This window comes from Harpegnathos saltator, unplaced genomic scaffold (assembly GCF_003227715.2).
Source record: "Harpegnathos saltator strain DR-91 unplaced genomic scaffold, Hsal_v8.6 scaffold237, whole genome shotgun sequence".
Taxonomy (NCBI): domain Eukaryota; kingdom Metazoa; phylum Arthropoda; class Insecta; order Hymenoptera; family Formicidae; genus Harpegnathos; species Harpegnathos saltator.
In genome coordinates this window covers 302870-329196 of record NW_020230025.1, presented here as the reverse complement: position 1 = coordinate 329196, position 26327 = coordinate 302870, and the positions used below count along the sequence as shown (strand labels likewise).

General features: G+C 50.5%; 1 protein-coding gene across 4 annotated transcripts in view; it reads right to left on the bottom strand.

Annotated features, from left to right (window-relative positions):
• The window catches only part of Pgant9 (polypeptide N-acetylgalactosaminyltransferase 9), a 265832-nt gene that overhangs the window by 141435 nt on the left and 98070 nt on the right, over window positions 1-26327 (bottom strand). Inside the window, exon 1 of one of the 4 annotated variants that reach the window (XM_011143670.3) lies at window positions 23109-23597. The exons of the other annotated variants lie outside the window; for them this stretch is intronic. The gene's annotated coding sequence lies outside the window, so the exon portion shown is untranslated. Of the gene's footprint in view, window positions 1-23108; window positions 23598-26327 lie in introns of those variants that run through there. 4 annotated transcript variants of the gene reach the window in all.

Sequence of the window (26327 nt, the reverse complement as noted above, 5' to 3'; positions counted from 1 at the left end):
CACAGAGCTCGCCTGGCCGCCGCCGTCGTTCTTTTCAAACTCGGTCCGAGTGAACACACCGCAACACCCTCCGCGTAATCGGCGCTGCCGGGCGACACGAGCGATGCAATCTACTACCTGTCCCGCCACTTTGTCAAGCGAAATTAACCTTCCGCCGAGCGCGCACGAAGAAAGGGACGTCAAACGGCTCTGAATGCGCCCGGGCTCGGCGGGGAAAAAAATGAAAGAAGAAAAAAGAAAGCTCGAACAATCTTAACCGCGGGTCATTACAAACACTTACGCGAGGGTCGCACAATGCTTGCTCCCCGGACTTCGGGCCAGTTTGAAAAGAGTGTAACGAGCAAAAGTGTCGTTAAAGAGTGCGCCGAGCTAGCGGGTTTTAAGACCTACGACACGATACAAGACGGTCGCGGCGACGACGCGAGATTCATTGTACCTTCGAGCGTTCTAATTTCTCAACGGCGACGTGGGAAATTTTAAGACGCGTTCGAGGGAATACAAAGTTTCGTCTCATAAATTGTCTCCCCCGCGAAGAGACGCGCCTCAAACGGCGCGACGCCATCCGAGTGTAACGTTTCTTCTTTCCATTATCGCGCGGAATTAAGCCGCCTATGTCGCGCGCCTATATAAATCACAAACTGTGAGCAGCATTCGTTGTCTCGCGATAACGAGTCGAAAGACCGTAACGGACTGAACGAGCGAAATCTCGACTCTCTTTCTCCATCGAGCCGTCCCCCCGCCCCTCTCTCTCTCTCTCTCTCGCTTGCAGTCTCTTACGAAATTTAATAGCGGCAAATTGATACTCATTTCCATGAAGTTTCTTATTACACGGAGCGGCCTTTACACGTGCTTGCAGCAATTTTCAGGGATATTGTCGCCCGTCTCTCCCAGCTACTTCCTCAAAACTGATCTCCCGTCCTGCGCGCGGAGAGAAGTGGCGTATTTAACACCCGAGAATTCGCTCGTAAGTGCATCCTGAGAGAGAGAGAGAGAGAGAGAGAGAGAGAGAGAGAGAGAAAATTTTCAGCGTTGCGGAAAATGGAAATAGTAGAGGAAGAAAAAGAGAGAAGCAAGGGGAAAGACGAGAAGAGGAGATAACGAGAAACAATGAGTTAACGCAATTATTGCTTCAACTGTAATGTAAGTTAACGTTAATAAATAATAATGTCAAGGCGGAGGATTAATATTCCGCATTTTCGTTAACTTCAAGCTCGTCGGAGCGATAACTTTCAACATCGCGTCTCTCCTGTGCGATGCGAATCTTCCTCTGTAAAACACGGAAACGACACCCGTTAATCCATATCGCGCATTTCGCATGGCGTTTCTAAACGAGAGAGAGAGAGAGAGAAACGGAGAGAGAGAGAGAGAGAGAGAGAGAGAGAGGTCGGAGAGTCCTGTCGGTTTTTCCCAACTACGCCCGAGGGCCCGATGGTAACGAAACATTATACACGAAATTTCGATAACTTCCTTCGCGTGATGCGCATGCTTCGTGAGCGAAACGTTCCTATCTAAATATTATTTTCCACAATTTGCCAACTACGCAAGTTCGCCGCTTGTGTAATCGCTTCGGCCATATTGAAGCGATCCGTTTGCATGCAATTCCACTTGATGAACAGTCAACATTATGACCGGAGGCTGAGTCAACAAATTTATAATACGCAATTTGGACGCGATCCCGAGTCCCTAGGAAACGCGCGTGGACAACGTGCCAGCGAGATAATACAATGACGACGAATAAGGCGCCACGGGCGGTCTGCATCGCTCGGACGCGGAACGGAAAAGCGGAGCAAGCTGCACTCGTTCTTTCTCCGCGATATCGCTTCACGGGCGAAAGCAAGTGCCGAATAATGCTAAAGAACGTCTCACGCTATAAATACGCTATAAACACGATAAAGGATTAAACGAACGACTACGTTGCGCCGCGTTTCATTTCCTTCTCTCGCCGCTAAGTGATCCTCGCTTCCGCTACGGAGAACGGTCGTTCCGCCGATCAGAGAGCCGATCAATGCAAATTTCGTCGAAACAAGATCCGAACTGTTGGAAAGTCCTCGAGAAAAGGATAAGAGAAGAAGGCGCGAAGGGCGAATAAAAGCGACGACTAAGGGAGCAGGGAGGCAGAGGGGGGATGAAGTGGGCGAAGGCGAGCGCTCTGCGGACTTTTCAAATGGAAAACCTCTGACCCGACAGAGATTGTCGCACGAGACGGCGAGAGTTCTCTCATAACAAAGTTTCTTCTCCTACAGCTCGATACCTGATGCACGTGTGATTTCCCGATTTTTATCCGCCTTCCCGCCGTATGATCCTGCCGCCGCCGCCGCCTCCACCGTCGCTTTTTCACCCACTCCGACAGGAGAAACGCTTAATGGATTTAACGGCTGAGCCGAAAGCTGGACGTATCTAGCTCGGTCTAGCAAAGTCTCCCGGCCGCGGAAAAGCGGCCGTGAAGGATGCCCGGGATATAAAAAGGATTTATAAGGTGCCGCGAAGCGCGTTCGAGGAAGGTGGAGGATGTCTGTAGAATTCGCCAATGAAGCGAGTTAATTAAAACCTTCCCTGCTGTGCCAGGCTTAAGGGGAAGAGAGAGAGAGAGAGAGAGAGAGAAAGGGGGGGGGGGAGTGGGAAGAAGGGAAGGCGAGAGGGAGGAAGAGAGGCTCATCGCCGTGACCGACAGCGATGCTATTTTTCCCGGGACGAGATTTTTCTCGCGGGTGAGCATCCCGAGATATTTCCAGCAGGAACGTTAAGATATTTTGCTGGGGGGATTTCATCTCTCGGCGTTTCGCAGCGGCGTCTTCGGATTCACATAAATGACGGGCTATTGAATGGGCGTGAGATATCGAATAGAAAAGGCACGAAGTGTATATCTTATTGACGTTACATCAACGAGAGTTTCGCCAATGAAATCCGCGAGCTGAAATGAAAATTTGAAACACCGTCCTAAACACCGCAGAGTTGTAGCGAGGCGACGGCTCCGGCGGCGAAAGATTGCAGGATTGATTAAAGATGTAGAGAATATATACACATCTAGCCGAATACACTCGGTGAGCGCAAGGCTCGTGCCTCCTTTCAATATTTTTTTTCTAACGAAGAAGCGAGGAAAAGCGAGGAGAGTATCATTTACAAGGATCGATCTTCTTCCCTGAAAGACTGAGAATGCAATAAAATAGTGACTGTTCATTGCATCAATTGCTTTACGTTTCTATCGAAACCTGCAGCGATGTTTCCCGATAAATAAGTAACGAGAAATCTGTTTGCGCGTCTAGTTTTATTTCACACAACTCCCGTGTTTTGTTGAGTTTTCCCAATTTCTCTTTAAATCGAGTGGATATAAAAATTCCAAAGGCTACGGACATAACAATAGAGTCGCCGATGAAACATCACGTGAGAAGTGATGTTTATGCAAGATCTAAATATACTGTTGCAAAGATCCTAAAACTTTCATTTACAACATTTTCTCACAGACGATTATAGTTTCCGAGATATTGGTTCAGAATTTTATCGAATTACCTTCGAGGGGTTATTCGAACTCCTAAGTGTGCGGGGAAATATACATAGAAGAAAACGGCAAGGAAAATTGCTCTTGTGTGTTCGGGAAGTACCATACGATATCACTGGATATTATCTGAAAAATAGCTCTTCTCTCTCCGAGGGAAGATATTTCGGGAATCGATTTCAAGAAAACAAATTGTATTTGCAGAATAAATGGAAGAAAATGTATTTACCGAATTCATATTCCACGATTCCAGGTAATCGCAACTTAATTTTAGGAATCTTAAAGTCACTTTTCACATGCTAAAGAGAGGTAGAGAAAGGAAGAGAGAGAGAGAGAGAGAGAGAGAGAGAGAGAGAGAGAGAGAGAGAGAGAGAGAGAGAGAGAGAGAGAGAGAGAGAGAGAGAGAGAGAGAGAGAGAGAGAAAGACAGAGAAAACCGCGACGCACACACTAACAGTGCGCGCTATTTAAACGGCCCGGATGCTTTCAGAAAGCAGAAAAGAGGAACGGACAAAAAAGCATCGAATAGCGAAATTATCCGCCGGTGTTTTCTGCGTTGCGAAATCCTGTCGCGTGCGCGCGCGTGCATGCATCGGTAACGTGACGCGGTTATCGTCGCAAAGAGGAAGTGCCGTTCGTCTTTGAGGGCCGACTCCGTCGTTCTCGCGGCGGCTTTGTCAACGCTCTTTGTACAATTTAATGAGCAACTCCGCTTATCGCGTTCCACCGCGATAACTTTCTCTTGATAGCGGCGCTTTTTTCAAAGTTACGCCGGCTCATTTAGTCCGCGTGCGAAAGAGACACGTAATTCGTCAACCGGGAGTATCGCGCGCGCGCGCGCGCGCGCGCGGGGCTCAACAGTCAGAGTAATACCTGCGCGCAGCTTCGCAAAGGCACAGGCATTAGCCAAAAGGAAAAAAAAATTTTCTTCTCTGTGCGCTTTATTTTCATCAGATTTATAATATATAATAATGTACCTTGTGTACATTTTGTATGCGCTACCGTCGTGAAGTAAAATACGCTTCAGCGACGTACGGGAAGTACGTCGGGACACGGAAAAATTATTACTTCACCCTTTCCCTCCCCCCTCCCTCCCCCCCTCTCTCTCTCTCTACACTCTCTCCACTCACTATCTCCGTCGCCAATCTCCCGGCTGACTTTCCCACGCACGAACCATAGGAAATGTATGCGCGCTCGTTGAGTTTGAAAAATTAAACGCTCATTTGTGAAAAAATAGACCGGCTGAATGGGCGCGTCTGTTTTTATCGCGGCGGCAATTAATTACGTCACATTTAAGGGATCGCGTCGAGCGCGTGGTAAAGGACCCTAGCGGAGTTCTCTCCACTGCCGGCGAGCACGCGAAATGAGAATCAGGGACGCGCACAGGGTGCATCTCATTCCCTGATCTACCAGTGCTGCCAGCTAATGCACCCTTTGATGTACGAAACTAGCTTTGTCATCGGAAGAGACGCCAAGGAAATTCGAGACACTCGCTTCGATACTTTGTCTTAATCAACGTCAAATTACCGCGGCACGGAATTACGACGTACGAAAGTTAGATACACAACAATTAAGCGACAATCCCCGCGCGCGCGACGCTCTCAAAGAGGCCAGCGTTGAAAACGTATTTGCATCTTCCGATCGCGTTCCTCGAACGTCTTCGCAGCTTCTGCTCCAACCGTGTCTTGTCGCTTTCTCTCTCTCCAGCCCCTCATTGTTTCTCGATTGCGATGAAACGTCGAATTTCTTTTTGTTTCTCGTAATTATATCCCGGACGAGCGTCGGGGTGCCCATCAAACGTCAGGCAACCGCTTATTAAAATCGTCGTTCGATTTAGCATCGTTTTGGCGCAAGCCGCGCCACGCAATCGCACGAGGAAGTAAACGCGGATTTAAATACGCTGCGCTTTAAAGTCCTTTGCGCAACGGCGCAATCACCGTGCTCGAGTCAAAAAGCCGGATGTAATCTGTAGAATGCCGGCCATTCGGATAATTCACGAATCCTAAGAAATCGAGATATTACATTGTGCAACATAACGGGAGCTGCCTACATTGTCTCCCGCTGATGCTCGCGGCGAGAAGGTAGGGCGCGAGGGGGCGGGGGAAGACGGAAACAATCGCTTTTGAGATCGTGACGTAACGGCCAATTTGTCATTTATCGCTTTCTAGAAATGCAACTTACGATCGCCCGTATCGCCGCGTACAGCCGGAAATGGACGACCAACACACAGAGCACTTTTTCAGATGAGAAGGCGCCGTTGTTTTCGCGGTAAATCTGTATCATCGTTCCTGTTCGCTATTCTGGTCCCGTTGCACGGCGTCTGTCCTCTCTTTCTTTTTGCTTTTGTTTGAAGAGAGAGAAAGGGAGAAACGATGAATCGGTGATTCGGCAACTTTAATTGGCTTCATTTTTGTCATCGAGAAACGGCGCCGTTTAAATATTTATCACGTCCGGAAAATCTCAGCGCTCTTTCTTCCCGCAATATTAAGCATTGCAAAAACACCGATAATAAAAGAAGCAATGCATAGTAAACGTCAATTTATGCAAATCCGACCGGTCGATTTGTTTCTTCTTTTACGTAACATAACGATCGTTGTACATCGCGAAGCTTTTAATCTAAGTTCCACTAAGCCAAGAAGCCGAAGCCTCCGAACTTCTGGCCGAAGATCTCCGAACTAAATAACCCTGGAAAGATGGAGAGCAAAGATAAAAATGACGACGGGAAGATTCGCAGGACGCTCAAGCGGTCGGGAATGATATTTCACTGTTTGCGAAGCTTTCACGTTATTCTTTGCAGCGAATAAACAGCGGTGAGCAGCGCACGCGAAGAGACTTCATCATCAGACCCGTCTACGCGTCGTCCTGCGCGAGACTGAGTGCCAACATTTCAGCCCCCCGATAGAGGGAAAGGAAAAGAGAGAGAGAGACAGAGAGAGAGACAGAGAGAGAGAGAGAGGAGAGAGAGAGAGAAGACAAGGCAAGAAAAAAAAGTCTTGACAAGAAAAGCGCGCATAAATGATCGGTCGCGAAGCGTACCGCGATCGCGCGATCGGCGGTTGCGGATGCGCAATAGCGGCGAAGAGAGGACGAGGAAGCAGCAGTCTCATGGGAGAGGACCGTCGTCGCTGCTGCATCGCCGGGCGATGTAATCTCTTCACTCTTTCTTCCCCGTATGAATTATGAGGATATTACGATGGCGGCGCGGCAGGCGAGAAGAAAGGGGAGGCGGCGCGAGCTACGACACGGAGGTAGTTCATCACCTGCGTGCATGCACCGGGGATGTAAAACAAGACGCGTCTTGTTTGTCGCAATTTCCTCGCTTTTTCCCCGCTATCTTCGCCGGGCCTAATTTCCGGCTGGCGGCCTCGGCGGCGAGAGGCGAGATTCCGCGAGCGAAGGGAGGAAAGAACGAGGGAGCGGGGACGAGCGGGCTAGCCGGCCACTTGCCGCCGATACGATCGATCTCAGGCTCGTTGCTTCGGCGTAACGAGCGAGGGACCGTCGCCGCGACGGTGGAGACGGGGGCGGAGGCGGAGGCGGCGGAGACGCGTTTTCGTGTTTCCAGTGTTCGCGCGATGCCGGTGCTTGGCGACTTTATCGCGAGAGTCTAGCGGGGGAGTCTCAGCCGGATTACTCGCGCGCGATTCCAGATGCCTAATCGGGAAATCGGATTAAGGGGCAACGAGAACGCGCGACGCTTATCGCCGCAGACGGACCGGAAGCTTCGCCCTCTCTCCGCAGGAAAACGCGCGATCTCCGACACGCCGTGACACACACACCGAGCCGAGTCGAAATGGGAACGACGAGAGGGGAAGTCGTGTCATCGGTCGTCGCTCGGTAACGCTCCCTCGCACTTCCGCGGTCCGGTTTCCTCGGACCTCGGGAATAAATTCCAGCGAACTATCACGATACAGACCGCGGATTTATGCGTGTGCGTGGCGGACGACACCGAGAGCGGAAACTCGAGTCGCCCGGAGAAACTTTGCTTTTATCTTGGAGAAGTTGCCGGGTGAACTGGGTGATAAAGCGAAGAAACGGTCAGACGAAGACGTGAGAACGCAAAAGGGAGGCGGGGGATGCCGGACGATAAATTCCAGCGAGAGTAACAACGCGGACGAGGAGACGCGGAAGGATTATCGCGCGGAGCTGTCTGCCGGGAAACCGTGGAAACAGCCGCGCGACGTGCGTTATCACGCCCGAGACTAATCGAAAACTTCGGGCTGCGCTTCACGCGACGCGTCATCGGTCGCATCGTTGCGAGATGCATCCGTTCGATACAATTCTCAACGGCCACTCCCGCAAAATTCGAGAGTAAAGTCTGAGATTTTTTTCTCGCACGCATTTTAAATACGTGTTATTTCTCTCTCTCTCTCTCTCTCTCTCTCGGACAGCTGGCTCTTCCGCAGGAACGGTCATCGCAGATAAACGCCGTGTGAAATCATAATATCCCCCCTCCCGCGTGGATTAAGCGGAATTTCGCGGTATAATGCGCGGCAGCGCTATGCGTGCCACGCGAGATATCGGCGGCAACTAATCGCGCCGTGCCGCTCTGCCGCCTTATTATGCGCGGCTCGCGCTTTATTCATTAACGGCGCGAACAAACAGTCCGCCGCGCGTGTAAGGCACGCTGAAATTATTATTACGTCGAGCGCTAGCACGAGCTTTCCGCGAGCGGGCGCGCGGGCACGTGTTGGATTATGCGGCGCGCTCGCGTTCGAGCGCGAATAAATCTGCGGTCCGTTGCGGTTATCGCGGTTGCCGTTACGAGTTACCGTGAGTAAAAGGCGGCTCTCCTCCCCCCGCGCGACACCTCCCCCGGCGAACGCTCCGGGAAATCTGCAAACGAAAATCCGTGACTGGCGGAGACGACGACGACGACGACGACGCATTGGCCAATCGCGCGCGGTCGAGCGACAAATTGCCGAGACGATTAGTCTGATTTCGCGAGGCGAGATATAAAGGAACCGAGCGACTGCGAAATCGCGAGGTGTCGCGATGAGTCGTTAACCGCGACGGGGGCAATTTCGCGGTCCTGCCGCGCGTGCCGTAATAAGACTCTTGTAGCGTTGAATGTCGAGGAAATGTCGGGCAGAGGGAAGGGCGACTTTTTTACGCAACTACATGGACTTTCCTAATAAAGGCGAGATGAATCCCGAGGATGAGCCTCGGATCTCCCGCGATCGAGAGGCGCGGTGCAGTTTCGCGGACGCGAATGATCCGCGACAGTTCGTGTTTTATTGCGTTATCGCGGCGTGCTTCGACACGCTGTAAAAGTAGCGGAGTGTCTACCGGGACGAAGTGTGCGGGTCTCATCGACCGGCAAATTGAAGAATTATCATCCGGAAGGTGAATCTCGTAGTTTCAACGTTGGGAACAAGCGATAGTGAGCGCCTTCCACCGGGTCCTCTTTCCACGACGTCGGGATTAGAGGGAAGAGAGTCCGTTAAGGAGCGCCGGATGCTTCCGGTGTGTAAATCCACTCGAGCGCGATCGACCTTGGCCATCGGCCAGAATCCGCGAATGGGCTCGCGATATCCCGAGCAATTTCGCCCGTCCGTGTCGACGACGTGGGAACATTTATAAAAGGTTGTCGATACCAAGTAGGGTTTGATTTCGCGGAAGAATAACTTTAATGCCGGATAGAATAGGAATTTAATATTTCGCCAGGCGGTCTCCGCGGACGCACCATCGGTGATATTACGTCGATCGTTAAATCCGCTCTCTCTCTCTCTCTCTCTCTCTCTCTCTCTCTCTCTCTCTCTCTCTCTCTCTCTCTCTCTCTCTCTCTTTCTCTCTCTCTTTGTCTCTCTCTTTGTCTCTCGCTTGTCGACAGTTTGCTGGCTTATCCGTCAAGAAAATGCAATTTGTAAAACCGCATTAATACGCGGCTCGCGAAGTTGAGAGATTCGACCGCGGAAAAACCAGAGGCAAGCACGTTCCTCTCTCGGCGAGATTCAACTGTCTCCCTCTCTCTCTCTCTCTCTCTCTCTCTCTCTCTCTCTCTCTCTCTCTCTCTCATTTGTTGGGTCAGGGCATTCGAAACGTACCTGCGCATTTTTACGCATGTAAACGCAAAGTCCGCCCGCTCGCGTCGCAAGCGCGATATTACATAGGAATAATTCGACGAGAGATGCATTAGTAGCGCACGGTGAAGCGGCTGCTGCATTGAGATTCTGAAGATCAAGCGCAAAGCGCGCTCGACATCGCATCGCGGAAACAAAACGAGACGCGGTCTCTCCTCTCTTCGAGCCATCGGACAACAACAGCAGAAACAGTAGAAGAAGGAGCAGGTTCGCGAGGGTGGCGGGGGGGAGGGTTGTGGGGATGGAGGAGAAGGATTTACTTTCGTCTCGTCGGAGCGACCTTTGTGTCTCTCTGCGGCTGAAGTAAATAATCCCCGGACTCCATCATGCGCGCGAGTCGACGTCCTGAAAGCCGAGGGAGCTATTTTATTGCTCGCGCTGCCGGCGGGGAATCGTTTGCTTCCCTAAAATTCAAATCTTCCGAAAATGCTCCGCGGTCATAGCGAAGAAGATGAGAATAAAGAGATGGGAGAGGGGGGAGGGGGGCAGGAGTCGGGGGAAAGAAAACAGTGAGCGGGATGAAGACGCCTTGGTTACAGTCGGCGCGAGCACAAAGTACCACCAAGAGAGCGAGGCAACGACGATGACGACGACGACGACGACGACGACGACGACGACGACGATGTGAATACAATTCGAAGATCCCGCAATCGTATGATTGCGCGATTCTATAATTGTATTTCGCAAGTTGGAGAGCGTGCCTTCGAGTACACACCTCGACGGTCGAGCAAGCCGATCACGAGTACGAGACACCCCGACGACGACGGCGAACGAGCGCGCGGACTCAACGCGATTGATAGTGGCGGCAACGTCACATGAGTCGCATCATCGATAATTAATATACGTCGCGTGTCGGAACACTCTCAGAATGTTCTTTTTTCGTTACGTGCTAATTGAGAATCGAGACACTGGGTCGGCGGGAGGAGGAACGGAGTGGAGGAAGGAGGAAGCGGCGATAGCTCGTGCCTCCGTGGCGAGTAAACGCTGACCTTTCGACGGCACACTTTCCCAATGGCGATGAAGAAGACCACTACCTCCTCTTCCTCCTCCTCCTTGTCTTGCCTCCGTGGGCGACCTCTCGCCATCCTTTCTCGCGTCGTCACCGCGCGGCACACATAGTTCAAGATCCGAGCCGTCACATTCTGCGATGATTCTCACGAAACATTCGAGTCGGCACATTCGTGCGCGCTGTCGCGTAGAATGTTGCGGACTTTCGAGAAGAGAGAGAGAGAGAGAGAGAGAGAGAGAGAAAGAGGAAAAGAGATACGTCAACATGCGTGGTTTCTCTTCGGATCGTTGCGAAATACCGTTGTGTAATTTGCTCCCGGGCAAGGTTCAACTCGAAATAAAGTGTGAATCTGCGAGCATCCGAAAGCGCCGCGGAGCGAGTGAAATTATTTCGCAACGCCGCGCGATACGAAATGCTCGAATGCGCATTTTTCAGCGCACGTCTCGTCCATTCCTTTCTCCTCTGCTAATTAGTTGGCCGCCGGTGATTTGTTCGGTTTCTGATTAGGGGAATGGTAAGCGGGCGTTTAATTTGGAACGAGATTCCCGACAGGCATTCGGAGGCAGGCGGAGAGAGCCGAGTGACTTTACGTCTCGAGGTATGCGATTAATAAAATCCGCGCGCGCTTTACGCGCGGCGTCTTCGTTAGCAGTCGGGAAACGCGCGAGGCATTTCGACGGTTTTACGCAACCCGTGCATCGGTACGATCATCTCTCGAACAAACGACCCCTCAGACGTAGCGTTTACATCACTAGAATTTCATCAGAGCCACAAAGGCCAACGAGCGGCGCCAAGTGGAAGAGCGACGGCGCGAATAAGAAAATAAGGGGGACATCTTAAATTCCGCAACTTTGTTCCATTCCATTACCCCACGCCAAACAAAAATGTTCACCGCGAGGATTAACATAAAAACCTGACATTCCCCGTCTTGTGCTTCTCTCCCTCCTCCTCCTCCTCTATTTCTCTCTTTCTTACCCTTTTTCTCTCTCCATCTCTCTCTCTCTCTCTCTCTCTCTCTCTTTCTCGCGCCCTCTTTATGCAAAAACAGCCTTTAAGCAGTCACTATCCCAAGACGCGCCGCGCATTCCCGAAAAGGCCACCTTGCCATCCGCAATCGCCGCATAAAATTTCGCGGTACTTTCCTCGTACTACTGAATTTTTATTAGTTCATGCATTAGCATATTATGAGACCGTCGAGTTTTATGAAAACGAGACGCACGAGTTTTCGCAAATCCGACGATCCGTCGCGCGCGCGCGCAGCCGGACTGACGCGAAGAGCCGGCGGGCGCGTTGCGCTCGCAGAGCCGCGGAAATTAGAGTCTTCGTTCCTCTTTCCATCAGCGGATCGACGATAAAAAATTTATCGGCTCAGGTAAACTTAATCCGCGAACGGATGGGAGTATCAAGTGCGTACAAAGATCCCACCGTTAAGCTCTGCTCGCTTCGCCGTTTGCCGGCGTGTAAATGCACGATGCAGTCGCACGATGTAACGCGCGCGCGCGCGCGCGCGTTTCACGTATTCTCGTCGCGCAAATATTTGTTAACTTTTGCACCGATCGGCAATAATCGATACGAATAGTTGTTCGTTCGAGAGCGGACACACGTTGGCCGATAGTCACGCGTGACGGCGATCGATCCCCGCGAAATTAAGCGGCATCGGTCACGAAGTCACGTACACGCTTCCGACGGGCATTAACTGCGATCGAGCTCGTTATCTTCGATGTTATCGCGTCGTCGGTGAGCAAACGTTTGCGTTACTGCAAATAGCGAGCGAGTAATCCGGCGACGACGACTACGACGACGACGATGATGACGACGATGACAACGATGATTCCTCCGGAATATGCTTGACAACGATCGATGATGAATTACAAAGGTGAAATGTTCACTGCTATCGCGCGGGTCATCGCGCGTCATTGCAACGTCCTCGAGTTACTGTTCGGTAAAACGTAACGACGCGCGACATGCGTTAACGTTTGATTGAATACTGTAGCAATAATCACGTAAGCAATTTCTACGCACTGGCGACGGTAATTATCTATTATTCGTATTAATAATTGAATCACGCGCGCAGATTGCCGTGCGCTCACGTCCGCGCGACGTTACAATTTAATCGTCGATGGAATTTTGTCGTTCCAAAGTGGGGCAAAATGAAATTAATATTGCAGTCGATAATCTTGTACTGATAACGTTCGCGTAGAAGAGCAATATACATATGTTAATACGAAATGCGTAATTTAATTACGCGCGCATAATAGAATTATTAATTTGATAAGGGAATTACAAATACACGAATCAAATATTGCGCGATGCAATATTAATCCGCGAGAGTTTTCGGCGCGCAGATGCGCGACATTATGAAAATCATTGCGAAATTTATAATCTTGCTCGCGACATCACGCAGCGCCCGTTTTTTACTTATCGCTCCCGAGGCGCCGATAGTATTGAATATTCCGGACGGAAATCGCGCGTAAAGGGCATTAAAAGGTGTTAAAATTACTCGTACCTACGTTTGTTCAGCTTACATCACACCATATTGCATTATTACGTTATAGGTCAGACCGTGCAAAGTCAGGTGTAACGAAAGAACATTTCTCGTGAGCCGCGTTTCTAAAGAAGCAACCAGAGAGTCCCGTCAATAACCCGTCACATTTGTCCGACGATATAATGTAATATCACCGCGAAACACACTTCCGGGAGACTACCGTAGGTAAAAATTTAATTACGGTGCTTGCTCGTCGAGCTGAGCATACGTGCGTAGCAGTGAGATCAATCAAATTAAAAGGAAGGGAAGCAGAGACTAAGCAGAGTACACGTACACACACACACACACACACACACACACACACACACATACCGAGTAGTTGAGACGATCGAGCAATCGATCGAACAACGGCAGAAACGATCACGGACGAAAGGCAGCTCGTTGTATTTAAATGTCAAACGACATCTCCTTGAATCGGTCTCTCTGAATTCGCGCCTCTCGCCGTGAAGACTCGCGCGCACGATGAATTCCGTCTAATTATCGTCATTATCCGACGATCATCGGCGCTGAGGTCGCGAGCGCGCAAACACACCGTTGCGTTTATTAATGGCGACATTCCACTCGCCGGCGCGCTTTTCCGCGAGAGAGCGACCGCGGCAATCGGCGCAGCCGAGTTTTTTGTTCGACGTCGCGACACGTTTCACCGTGGCGGCGCAATGGCCGTGCAATTAGCGAAACCGCAGACGTAATCGTCCGCGGGAGATTGCCCAATTTAAATAATGTTTGCCCGCCCCGTTCTTTCATAAGAACAAACAGCGGAGCGTTCCCTCCACTCCTTCCGCCCTTTCTCCCTCGCCCCCTCGGTCCCCCCCCCCTCCCGAGTTCGTTCTGCGGCTACGTCGGAAAAATGTATAATGAAGCGCGGGGCCCTTGGCTCGCGCAACCGGATCAATCTCCACGCGGAGGCGCGGTTGCCAATCGTCTCCGAGTAATCGTTCGCGCGTTTTAGTTTTGCGCTGAAAAATCGTCGCACCCAGCCCGCGAGATGAGATTTTCCCGCGGAAAATGAGACCAGCGGCGGAGAGCGGCGATCTCTGTTGGTCGCGGAGCGAGCGCGATTTCTAGTGTCGAAATGAAATCGGCGCGTCTGGAAGATTATAACGACGTTGCGTCGCGCGCGTTGACTGTTTCTGTTTACAAAGTAAACAGTATCTGTGCTGTTCCGAGACTGGGGAGAAGTGCGAGTGACGCTCTGAGACTTTCCCTTATTCTCACTTCTAGCATGTTTATCGATAAGCAATGTATGCAACGACGACGACGACGACGAAGATGGCAACTATCGCGACACAGTTTTCGAAAGTCTTTGGATATACGGATGTTATAATTTTTACACTTCTATTATGATTCATAGCGATGCGAGAGGCTGCTTGCGTCGTACTGCGCAACGACATTGCGCGATGAATTATTCCACTCTGTGTCTATACACGTCGGCTGTGATTACAATCTTATTGATATACACTTTTCACTACGTCAAACAAGCCCCGTCGCATTTCCTCCGCGGCTGCGACGGCTTCTTTTGCTTCTCTCTCGCGCGCAATCTCTCTCTCTCTCTCTCTCTCTCTCTCTCTCTCTCTCTCTCTCTCTCTCTCTCTTTCTTTCTTTTTCTTTTTCTCTTTCTGTCTCTGCCCCTTTCCTTCCATCTTCATCCTATTTTCATAAATTTATTATCCCCTTAAAGAGACTTACGTGTAATATCTTTGAAACCCACCGATGGAAAAGCCGACAAAAGCGGACTCCTCCCTAATTATAGGTTTTTCCTCCCAAAGACTACTCTGTCGCTCTTCCCCCCCTCTCTCACTCTCTCTCTCTCTCTCTCTCTCTCTCTCTCTCTCTCTCTCTGTTTCTTTGCCTTTCTCTCCCTTTTCGCTCTGCCATCTTTTCCGACATAGCTTTTCCGAGTTCGCAATGTAAAGTAGAGTAAATTCAGCTACCGAAATAATTTGATCTCCGTTGCTGCGACTAGTGGTCGCAGCCAGCGGAGGAACGAGATCGCGGCGCAGTGCGCCGTATTCTCTCGCTTGTACGCGAGACCGCGCTTTTCGGGCGCGTCGAAACTCCAGCGGCGACGCGCTGCGGGCCTCAATAGCGGAATTTTTTGGCGGATATCCAAAAAGCCTACCTACCCCGGGCAGCGCCTTTTTTATCTCCCCCTTCCTACCCTCCTTCGTGACATCGAGTGGGTGGATTTATATCCACCGAGAGAAGCGGACGCTCGGAGAACCCGCGCCGTCGTCTCTCGCTGTTTGCCGTCCGGTGTTTCCTTTCACTGTATTTTAGACTTTCCCGATAGTCCACGGCCGAGCGGGGAAGTTCTTTTCGAGCGGGCAAGCATTGCGAGCGGGAAAGAGAGGAGAAAGAAATTGCTCGGCTATCGGCTAATCGCGAGTCATGTATATCGTATGTCACGTAAGCATCGCGCGGACAACTTTGCATTTCAAATGCAGCCGCGAGAAACGGCTCGGGAAAGTTCAAGAGTACAGAATCGTAAAGAGTCGCGTGTAAGATCATCTTGGAGTACTCAGCAATAAAACATACGTAAAATATGCCGAGATTGCACGAGCGCCTACGTACACACACACGCTTGTAAAATCATTTAAATAAATTCTCGAACTATGCAGCTATCACGAGATTTCCGCTAACATGATTAATATGCAATAAATCCCTACGCTGTATTTTCCACTCCGCCTTTATCCCGAGAGAGAGAGAGAGAAAGAGAGAGAGAGAGAGAGAGAGAGAGAGAGAGAGAGAGAGAGAGAGAGAGAGCTTCAACAATTAATCGGTCGATTGCTCGTTAAACAGTTTCCTCTCCCGCGACGCTCGTAGGATAAGACTGGTCACCTCTCTCCGGTTAATGGGACGATACGCGAGCGAACCAGGACATCTTTAGATTTCTGAGAGGGCGATCGATGTCACGGCTAGTTTAACCGCGACAATAATAAAAAGTATCCCGCAAGAAACACGAGTGGAATAAAACGTAGCGGCGGAGGCACTCGGGCGCGCGCGCGCGTGTACGTAGCTCTTCCGTCTGATTATACCGCCTAATTTGAGAAATCTACTTAGGGAATCGAGTAATCTACGTAAAGCACCTTCCGTAATGATCTCGTTTGCCGGCACGAAGAAGACGAAGAAGAAGAAGAAGGAGGAGAAGAAGCGGAGGAAGAAGAAAGAGAAGAAGAAGCAGCGGGACTTGGTCGTTCCGAATCGATCGGCGAGGCAGCTGCGAGCGCGATAAAAGTCCGCTATCTAGCTATCTAGCATCGCCGGATGGATTATTTCATAGTTCGATCGCTCCGGTAGGCACGTAATTGTGAGCTACGTGAGGCAGCTCGACCGTCGGCATAAATGAGACGAGAAATAAATCCGCGGCTTAATTGAAACCATCCCGGCGATTTTCCAAACTGGCGCAAACGCCAGTGTGTGTATATCTCTCCCTCTCTCGGCTCTCTCTCTCCTTCTCTCGGCTCTCTCTCCTCTCTCTCTCTCTCTCTCTCTCTCTCTCTCTCTCTCTCTCTCTCGGTGCGCTAACAAGAAACGTTCATAAACCCTGCGCACCTAGACTCGGAATTGATAGGTTTGCGGATCGAACGGCCGTAATCTCGCTGGGTTTTTAGCTCCGGCTCACATTTTCATCCTTGAGAATCGCCGTCGCAAGGAAGTTTCAACAAACGCAGAAAGGAGGTTTATTTATTTCTTTTTTTTTTTTTATAAGGAGAGACAAACGCAGTTTTTGTCAATTGCGTCATTTATGGGTAATCTAATGTGAAAAATTTCGGTCATAATTATCATTATCTCTCCCAGGACTACCAAAAATAATAATAACGCACGCGGGAAATTTGATACGCTTGTTATAACGCCGTTGATAATTATAAAAATGAAAGTGTGTACGAGATTCGTCGCAACGATATGTGTTCAATTTCGAAATTCGACAGCAACTACGGAGCGTGTCACTCATCGACGTTGATGAACGACTTTTCCCAGACCGATCGCACTAAACTAGCACGCGCGGAATTGCAATCGCAACGATGAGATTCCGAGCGATCCTGCGGTCGCTACGGTGCGATTATTTTGAAACGGGGAATGCGAATGCATCGATGCGTTCTCGCGACCGACTACATATTAATTCGCTATAAATTACACATCTAACTCGCGTATAGTCGGTCGATATTTATAAGTTAATGAATATTGATAACAGAGCGTGTACGGAAAATCTGACCAGCGGTGAAAGTCAATAATGCGACAGTACGATAATTACATCATGAATAATTCACTGTTTTTCGAAATGTAATACAGTCCGCTGATAAATCGGCCGCGAAATCATTCATCGCACGGCGGAATCTCTCTCTCTCTCTCTCTCCCTCTCTCTCTCTCTCTCTCTCTCTCTTTCTCTCTCTCTCTCTCTCTGTACCTTATCGTCGTTTCTGCTGCATACGCAGAGACGAGGCGAAAAAAAAATTCACTTTTATCGCCGTTCGGCCAACGGAGATCTTCACACATCCTCGCGGCTCGCGGGATCGATATCGCCGCGAGCGCGAACGCGCTTTACACGCGTCATTGCACCGTGCGTCGTTTGTGCCCCGAATGGGAAATTAGCGTAACCCGCTGAAATTACATATTAATAGCGCCCACACGGATTATCACTAAAACCTATTACACCGACCAGCTTAATTCGCGTAATGACTTATTAAACGATGATAATTGATCGTGATAACAAACCGCTTCCGTCATCCTCTCGCACGGCGGATACGCCGTGCAAGACGATAACGAGGGAGCCGATAACGCGATATGAGAAATTCATTGTTATACTACGTTGTTAATGACTGACGACGTCGTCATGTTAACAACTTCGGACGTCCAACGTCGCCGTCGTCGTCGCCGACGCGGAGAGCTCTTCTCTCAGAGCTCGCGCAACAACGTTCCTCCGACTCGTAGCGCGTCTCTCTCTCCTCTCTCTCTCCTCTCTCTCTCTCTCTCTCTCTCTCTCTCTCTCTCTCTCTCTCTCTCTCTCTCTCGCTGTCTCGTAAATCGAGCTGGAAATGAAATTTGCTGGAAAATGCGTGCAAAAACGCAATGAGATACCGGCGAACTGTGCGCAGACATTTCGCGAGGAAAAGACCGCGTCGCGAATACGGTGTACCGTATTGTTGTGCAGTTGTTGCACAAAAACGACCAATGAAATCCTCCGGTCGGATGCGCTTAATTCGAAAGTTCGACGACATAACGACGAATCGATGTCGCTCAGCCATATATACACGATCTACTCGAGTCTCGTGAGACTTATTAATATTGTTTCATGATCTCTCTCCTCTTTCTCTCTCTCTCTCTCTCTCTCTCTCTCTCTCTCTCTCTCTCTCTCTCTCTCGTGACTCAATTCCCTTCAGGTCCCGTTAAACTTATCCGCGAGTTAGCCAACTTTAGCTCACTGTCATTATAGTTACGTTATAGTCGGTGCGCTACCATTTAGAAATTTATCCGTAGATTAGTTAACTTTAGCTAACCGTCGTTACACATTTCAGGTGGCGTTACAATTTGGTCGAGCGGACCGTTCGCAGATAATTGTATCCCGGCGGCGAAAAGAAATCGGGCATTAGCGAGTTTCTTAGGGGAGTTTGGGGAAAATCCCGACGTTCGGCAGGAAAGTAGAAAACGAACGAAGGCGGTCGCGGCTGCTGCCTTATTCGTGCGAACGACACTCCCGGTTTTCCCTTTTCGACGAACAAAGCTCGTAAAGCTGGCGTCGCGCAGCCACGCGATGTAAAGTTCGCCTCGTAAAGCCTCGACCTAATTCGGCGGCGTAATAAATCCGTAATGAAACACTGGCTTCCTCGCGCGCAGCTTCCCTGGCCGCTCGCGAGCGAACGAACAAACGAACGAACAAACGAGCAAACAAATGGACGAATGAACGGACGAATGAACACGTTTCTTTCTGGCGCGTCCGTCCTGGCGCCGGTATCTCGAGCAGGAAGTCGGTGACCGAGAAAAATGCAAGGTTAAAGGATTACGCCCGTTCTCTAGCAGGAAGGAAGCGGTCAGCGAAGGATGACCGCGCAACAGCACTGACCACGACTTTACGATACGCGGCTCGACAGTACGCACGTCACGTGTCCGGCGGCTTTCGACTTTAACCGAGCGATTTAAATTCCGCGCCTGTAGGTTACGGGCTAAGGGAGAAAGAAGCTCATGAGAGTTTCACGCGCAAACGCAATTTTTTTTAAGCAGAGACAGCTGAACGAGACGGAGGATCCGCGCGCGATCAATCACGACGACGGTCGGTCAACGTCGACATTACGGGCGTGCCGAATCTATTCGACATCTATTGGCGAAGCGCTTCGGCGCGCTCTCATCCCTCGCGCGTTAATTCCCTACGTTGCCGCGCTCCGCAACGTGTAGTCACGTTCTCGAATCGCGGAGTTTCAAGCGTCGAATGCGGCTTTAACGCGAGTCCCGCGAGATTCTCGAGTGAGTGGAGCAGCGCGAAATCAAAGCGCGACATCGACGACGCCCTTGTCGTCGTCGTCGTCGCGATCAGTCAAATCCGGTGTATCATCAAGCGAGCAGCCGTATCCGGTTCCGCGACTTACTGGCGCCTCTCTCTCTCTCTCTCTCCCTCTCTCGTTTCTCACCGAGGACGTCTTCATCGTCGTCGTCGTCGTCGTCGTCGTCGTCGTCGTCGTTTCACCGGCGCTCTTATCCGAGACAATCTCCGTCTCCCGACTGGTCCTCCTTTCTCTTTCCCGGCCATGGCGGGAATACGTGAACATTCCGCGGTGGTATGCGTGTCCGTGCGAGAGGAGAGGACGCCTCTCGGAGGTCGGAGGAAGCCTCGACTGGCGGGATTAGATTACCGCGTATAAGCGGCTTATTTATCGCTGCGACGGCGCGCGGATTCGCGACAGACGCGCGCTGGGCAATTAGACGCGCCGAGAAGCGCGCGGTAGATTGACGGATACCGTATTCGCTGCTTACCCCCGTGCGCGCGCGCGGGTAAGGAAAGAAAGAGCGAGAGGATCGGGTCTGAGACGGCGGTTGGTCGTTTCGGTTCACGGAAACGATCGTCGATCGACCGTCGATTCGTGACGAGCCGCGAGGAGCGGCGCATAGCTCGTCACATACTTCGGCGTTGGTGGCGCACGCGGGAGAATCTTTCTCTGTCTTTCTCGCTCCTAGGCCGCGCATAGTTTGCTGTTTCGGCGCGGGTTTATCGCGATGCCGATGGCGGTGCTTCAATTTAAATTCCATTCGAGTAGATTCGTTACGGATCGTCACAGATTGCCGAACGACGGCGACGGCGACGGCGACGGCGACGGCGGCAATGGTAGCGGCGGCGACCGGTGTATGAAGGTATTTGACGAACGGGACAAGGTGAGTGAATGACCGCTCGCCAACGGGTGACCAACTCTGAGGCTGCTTCGGTTACCTCCGTGTGCCCGTGGCCGTGCAACAAGGCGACGTAATTATGTTGTTGGTCGGAAAGAGCCGCCGCGATATATACTGTCACTCGCTCGGTTTGAACGCTCATTAGAGTCGTCATTCATCGGTTCGGCTAGCGCCGGTTTCGCCGCGGCGCTGATTTTCCGCCGCTGCCGATTGCCACCGCGAACGCTTCGTTTTTAACGTCAGATTTATCCGATTAATGCCGCGTGGTAAATATATGACGAGAGTAATATTTCTCTATTTAGCGAGCGAATTGAATTGTTGACCGATATCCTCTAAACAGCCCCTCGTCGATACATCTACTCAATTTTAACCGCGCTAGTGAATCCGACTGATTAACCGCACGGCTGTTATCGACATGCCAGGGTAATATTTTTCGAATAAACAGGAAGTCTGCGGACAGTGGGAGAGAAGGGAGAAAGAGAGAGAGAGAGAGAGAGAGAGAGAGAGAGAGAGAGAGAGAGAGAGAGAGAGGGAGGATAAGAAATAATAAATAATGGACGCTACGGCCGCGTAAATGGAGAAAAAGGAAGCGCACGGGGGCTCGCAATTTGGAACGCTGCTTGCCGGCGGTGCAAATTTCAAAAATAACGCACAATCATAAGCCAGCATCGACTTCGTGACTGACTCAGCCGAGGCTGCTCGATTACTGAGAGATATCCTCGCACCTTTTCTCTTCCTTCCTTCCTTCCTTCGCAGCGTCTCGCATCACGCGCAGTTTCTTCGTGGTCTGTTGCTCCGTTACCGGAAAGCAGCTGCGTACTGATAGAAAGAGTAGATGCGTGAAGACCGCATGGATTCCTCGGCTTTGCCGAAGCTAATTCTCCAGGCTGTTCGTCAGCTTCTTTATGAAATGGTGGAACGAAAGGAACAAAGTCGAGAAAGAGAAAGAGAGAGAGAGAGAGAGAGAGAGAGAGGAAGAAAGAGGAGAATATCGATGAGTATACGTCGGTGTCTTATTTAATCAGATAGCATATCTAATTCAGACACGCGGGTGTTCTTTCTCGAGCCGCGCTTGTTCTCGACGATATAAAATCGTATCGCGTGGTGTGTAGGAACATTAAATTTGCCAGAGAGGAATCTTCAGATTAAGAGCAGTCGAGACTTAATTAGCTTCGAAAAATCGTAATAAAACATATATTTTTCGAGCCGCGTTCCACAGAACCTTCATAATATAACTTCTCTCATTTAGCACATTTTCGGTCGGCGCGATGATAGTCGCGGTCGTGAATTGTCTTCGGACCGAGATTCCCGCGATAACGTCTAAAAATATTCGCACATTTGTACAATCAATTTTCGGCCGAAATGATTGGTGCCTCGAATTGCAATTACCCACTATGATAATGTCCGACGGCGGCGGCCGCCGCCAGTCAACTCCTTTCGCGTTTATCGGAAATATGTAATCGCGCCGTTGTAACTGAAATTTCAAGTCAGGTCGATAGTCGCGATTCGATATTATCGTATAATTGCGACGCGAGCTTGCAGGTGCAGAACTCTCCGCGACTCGATAATTCGACCTCGAATAAGGCGCGTCCGGGTTCCCCGATGGAATTACGCCGACCGTAATTCCTTTAAGATTCACCGGTCGCGAGAGAGCGCTTTCTCGGCTGTGCTTCCGGTAGCAGCGGCGCGGCGGGGCGGCGGCGGCGTTAAGCCTACAACGAGACTGTTGCTCCGAGCAGGGCAATAAAAATTGATTTAAAGCGTGTCGCTTTGTCGCGTGATTCGTCGTCCGACATGCTCCCCATGCTTCGTGTTACACTCAGGCCGTTGTATAACGATAATTTGCAGCCGCGTAAAAATAGCCGGCGGTGAAGATGTCGATGCGCGATGCGCGATGGATGGCGCATCTGATCTGACGATGCAAGCTGGACAATATAAATTCGCGAGCGGAAGTGCCAAAGGTCCATCCGCGGCCTTGTCGCCCCGTTGCGTAAGAACACAGTCGCGCACGCTGCGTATCGGTGAAAGTAATCGGTCTCAGGCAGACAAGGCTGCGATTTATATAACCGGCGAGGAGATAACGGAAATTATGTTCGTTAGGCGGTAGATGCATGACTGCTACGCGGCCGGCTCGGCGCGTTCGATTATAGTTCGAGAGCGACGAATCGGTTAATTTATGCAGTCGTCGAGGCAACGACAACATTGTACGCGATTATGATACGGACCGGCCGGCGCAGCGTGAAATATGACGAGCCGTTTGCTACCGGCGCGCATGCACGACATGTTACAAATCAGTATATTTACCGTCGGCGCGAATGAATATGCGCGAAATGATATGAATGATACGAAAGTATGACACCATTAATGAGCGACGGTGGGTGCTCGATACGATCGCTTCGCGACGCCTCGTGACCTTTCGCAGGCGCATCCTTGAATTGAATGCTGTGACATTTCGCGTGCACCATCTCGTGTAAATTTACACACAGATTACAGATACATATCGGCAATTTATATGTGTCTCCAAAGACACTGGCACGGTATTTGTTTTCAATCCCGCAACCTATCCTATCCTATATCAAATGAATGACCTGATGTGAAAACTCACCGTTTCTTGATGACACACCTGCGCCTCGCATTTAAGCGCAAAAGATCATCTCTCCTTCGCTTTCAAACCACACGTACCACACGCACCGCAAACGCCGGATTACAAGATGCGGAATGCAGTCGGAATCACTTCACCAATATGAAACGCACCACGCTGGCACTTTCTCGCCTCGAGTTGCCGCGTCTACGGATCTCCCGTTACGTTTGAAGCTGCACCAAACGAGCACGAGTGAGTCGCCGGCGAGTGATATCGTCGTAATCACGATATCGCAGAGCCGATGGATCATTGATCGCGTCAACGACAAGACTGTGGTCACGGACGAGAGAGGTAGAGGGAATGTATTATCGCGCGGTCGTGAGCGGTCCGCAAGGAAAAGTTCAAGAGCGAGACGAGGAAGAATCGCGGGGAACCTGGCGACGACCAGACGACGACTGAAAGCGGCGCGGCGCGACGCGGCGCGGCACGGCGCGGCGAGCAGTGCCGATAGAGCCGGCTCGCTCGTACACCTGCGACCTGCAGGTACCGTGGAGTAGGAGAAGGTGAGCCACGAAGAAGGAGTGGAGGCATACTCTCGATGGCCTTTGCTCGAAAGCAGAAAGAACACCTTCGGCTCGTCCGTCGGCGTGATTGCCCAACGCGGCGCCGAGCACGCGGACATCTTCTCGCGCATCGCGTTTTCTCACACACACATAATGGAATTAAGCGCGTAACTCCCGAGCGGAGTTCCACCTGTTGAGGTATCGCGAACTTGGCGCCGCTGAATTATGAATTCCGCGACGAATGAGACGCGGAGGGTCACACCCGCGCGAGGAAACCTCCCTTGTAAACTCCTTGGGGAAATCGCACCGGCCAATTTCTCGGAGCAGCTGTATTGTAGATCGCGTCCCTCCCGATAGGCAAGCCCTCGGGCTTGCGGGAAATATCGCGGGGTTAGATCGGAGCTGCGTTTGAATCCTCGCGGATCGCATCCTATTCCCGCGCTCATATCTCGCGCGGCGAAGGTACGCGCGTGTGCGAGGTGAATCGTCGATGAATCGAGAGAGAGAGAGAGAAGCGACGCTCGGTGACGTGGCGTGTATCTCTTCGGCACTTTCATTTAATCGCCGCGGTTAACATCGTCCTCGGGAAAAACAGACGTCTCGGAGTCTGTCTATGATTATGCGCTTGAGAGGCGCACGCGTGATCAATCGTCTAAGAGTTAGATTCCACGAACGCGCTAATAGCGCGCCAGAAATAAATTAGGTAGGAAAATGATGGAATTTATACATCCGGACTCGCGAAGAGTCTCCGTGCAAAATCATCGTAGCATCCACAATTATACCCTCGAACCCGAATACTTCAAAGTTAAATCCTTCAGCAAAAATAATCGGATAAATCTATTATAATGAAAAATATATAATTCTGACATGTCGAAATGAAACCATTTCTTCCATTTATACCCGAAATGTTGAAACTGTTAAAATTTCTCTCGACTGAATCTTGAATGAGAAATTCACAGATTCGTTCTCGAAAACACGGTTATTTCAGTGTCAGCAAACTGAATGGACAGAAATGATCGGCGGCAGTTTGACGAAGTCGTAATCTAATCTAATCTCGACCAGTAATAACGGCAGTGCGCGTTTTTACAGTCCGTCATCGGAGACAGTAGCGAGCGTTTCAAATAGCATAATCACAGGCAGTTATCGTTCGTAAATCGGTTTGTAAAGCGTCGCGCGACATGAAGCGGCACACAGCTTGAAGCGGCGTCTGTTTTCCTCCGCAAATTACAGGCTTTCCTGCCGCGTAATTAGCGTGCAATGACGTAAGGCCGTTGTATCGTCGCGATGTGCGCAGACATGAACGTGAAATGTGTCAACGTGTGTCGCGATACGCGGTGTGTCGCACATGTCGTCGCCTTTTACCGCTGCCGAACGATTCAAGAGTCCAGTCGCTTCATTCCTTTGCCATATGGAGATATACCAGGAGCGTTCCCCTTTAATTATAATCTTTATCGAGCTTAGCGACTCGCGACGACGATTACGTGAATATTCTGAAATTATATTACTAAGCGTTCCGCAATTTTAATCTATTAATTGAATCTTAAATTACATAAAGTGATATTTCTTCTGAAATGATTTCACGTTGCGTTTCTTAATACGTTCTTTCTTCCTCGTGCCTGTGGTGAAGAATCGTTCGAGTTTCAGAACGTACGAAATCCCAATCGAGTCCGCGACCGGCAGGAAACGATTTTCGATATCAGTCCCGAGTCCGAGACACGTACGCTCGTTACGGAGAAACAATATAAGACGCTATTATACCCGTGACTTCATTTTCGAAATGAATATATATATATATATATATATAGAGAAAGAGAGAGAGAGAGAGAGAGAGAGAGAGAGAGAGAGAGAGAGAGAGAGAGGAGCCAATCGGAATGTTGAAAGGTGCGCCGGTCATCTCTCGTGGTGTTTTATATCGAGCGGCGATTGAATTCTGCTCGCGCGATACTGATAACTTATGGTCGCGGTCGCAGTTAGCCGATATTCCCGCCAACAAATTCCCCGTAGGTACGGTCATATTTATGGGCTTCGTAATTCGAAAACCAGCTGTACGGAAGGAAGCAATTTGTTCGATTGCCGATACAATATTGCAACGCGGCGACGGGATCGTTTGGCGTGCGAACGAGCGCAAGTGCGAACGCGCGCGCGCGCGTGTGGAAAACCAGTGACGCGTTAAATGCATCTTTTAGGTGCACTCAGACGAGAGTAATTTGCGAGTGTCGCGTTTTACGCAAATGTAAGGTTCTTGAGCGCGAATTCGCGAACCACACACAGTCGTACAGCACAAGTTTCGAATAATTCTTTTTCTCTCTCTCTCTCTCTCTCTCTCTCTCTCTCTCTCTCTCTCTCTCTCTCTCTCTCTGCATGGTTGTTAAGTAAGTGTGCGCAAATACACGAAAATACAACGCGCGAAAATAGTCGTCGTCAACAGATTCTAGACTCACGAATATTTCACGCAAAAGTCCTGCGAGACGATGCTTATCAAAATTGTAAGAGTGCGACCGCGTCTTGCGCATTTAGCTTGTTTTTTCTTCTTCTCTCGCAACGAGGCGGCGAGGACACTTCCATGTCCACGCGATATCCGATCGGCCGCGGCGTCCCGAATTGTTGATCCTGCGCCGCAGGATCCTCGTGCCGCGAATCCGAAAAGTTGCCATCGCGGAAACGCTGGGAAAGGAGCACG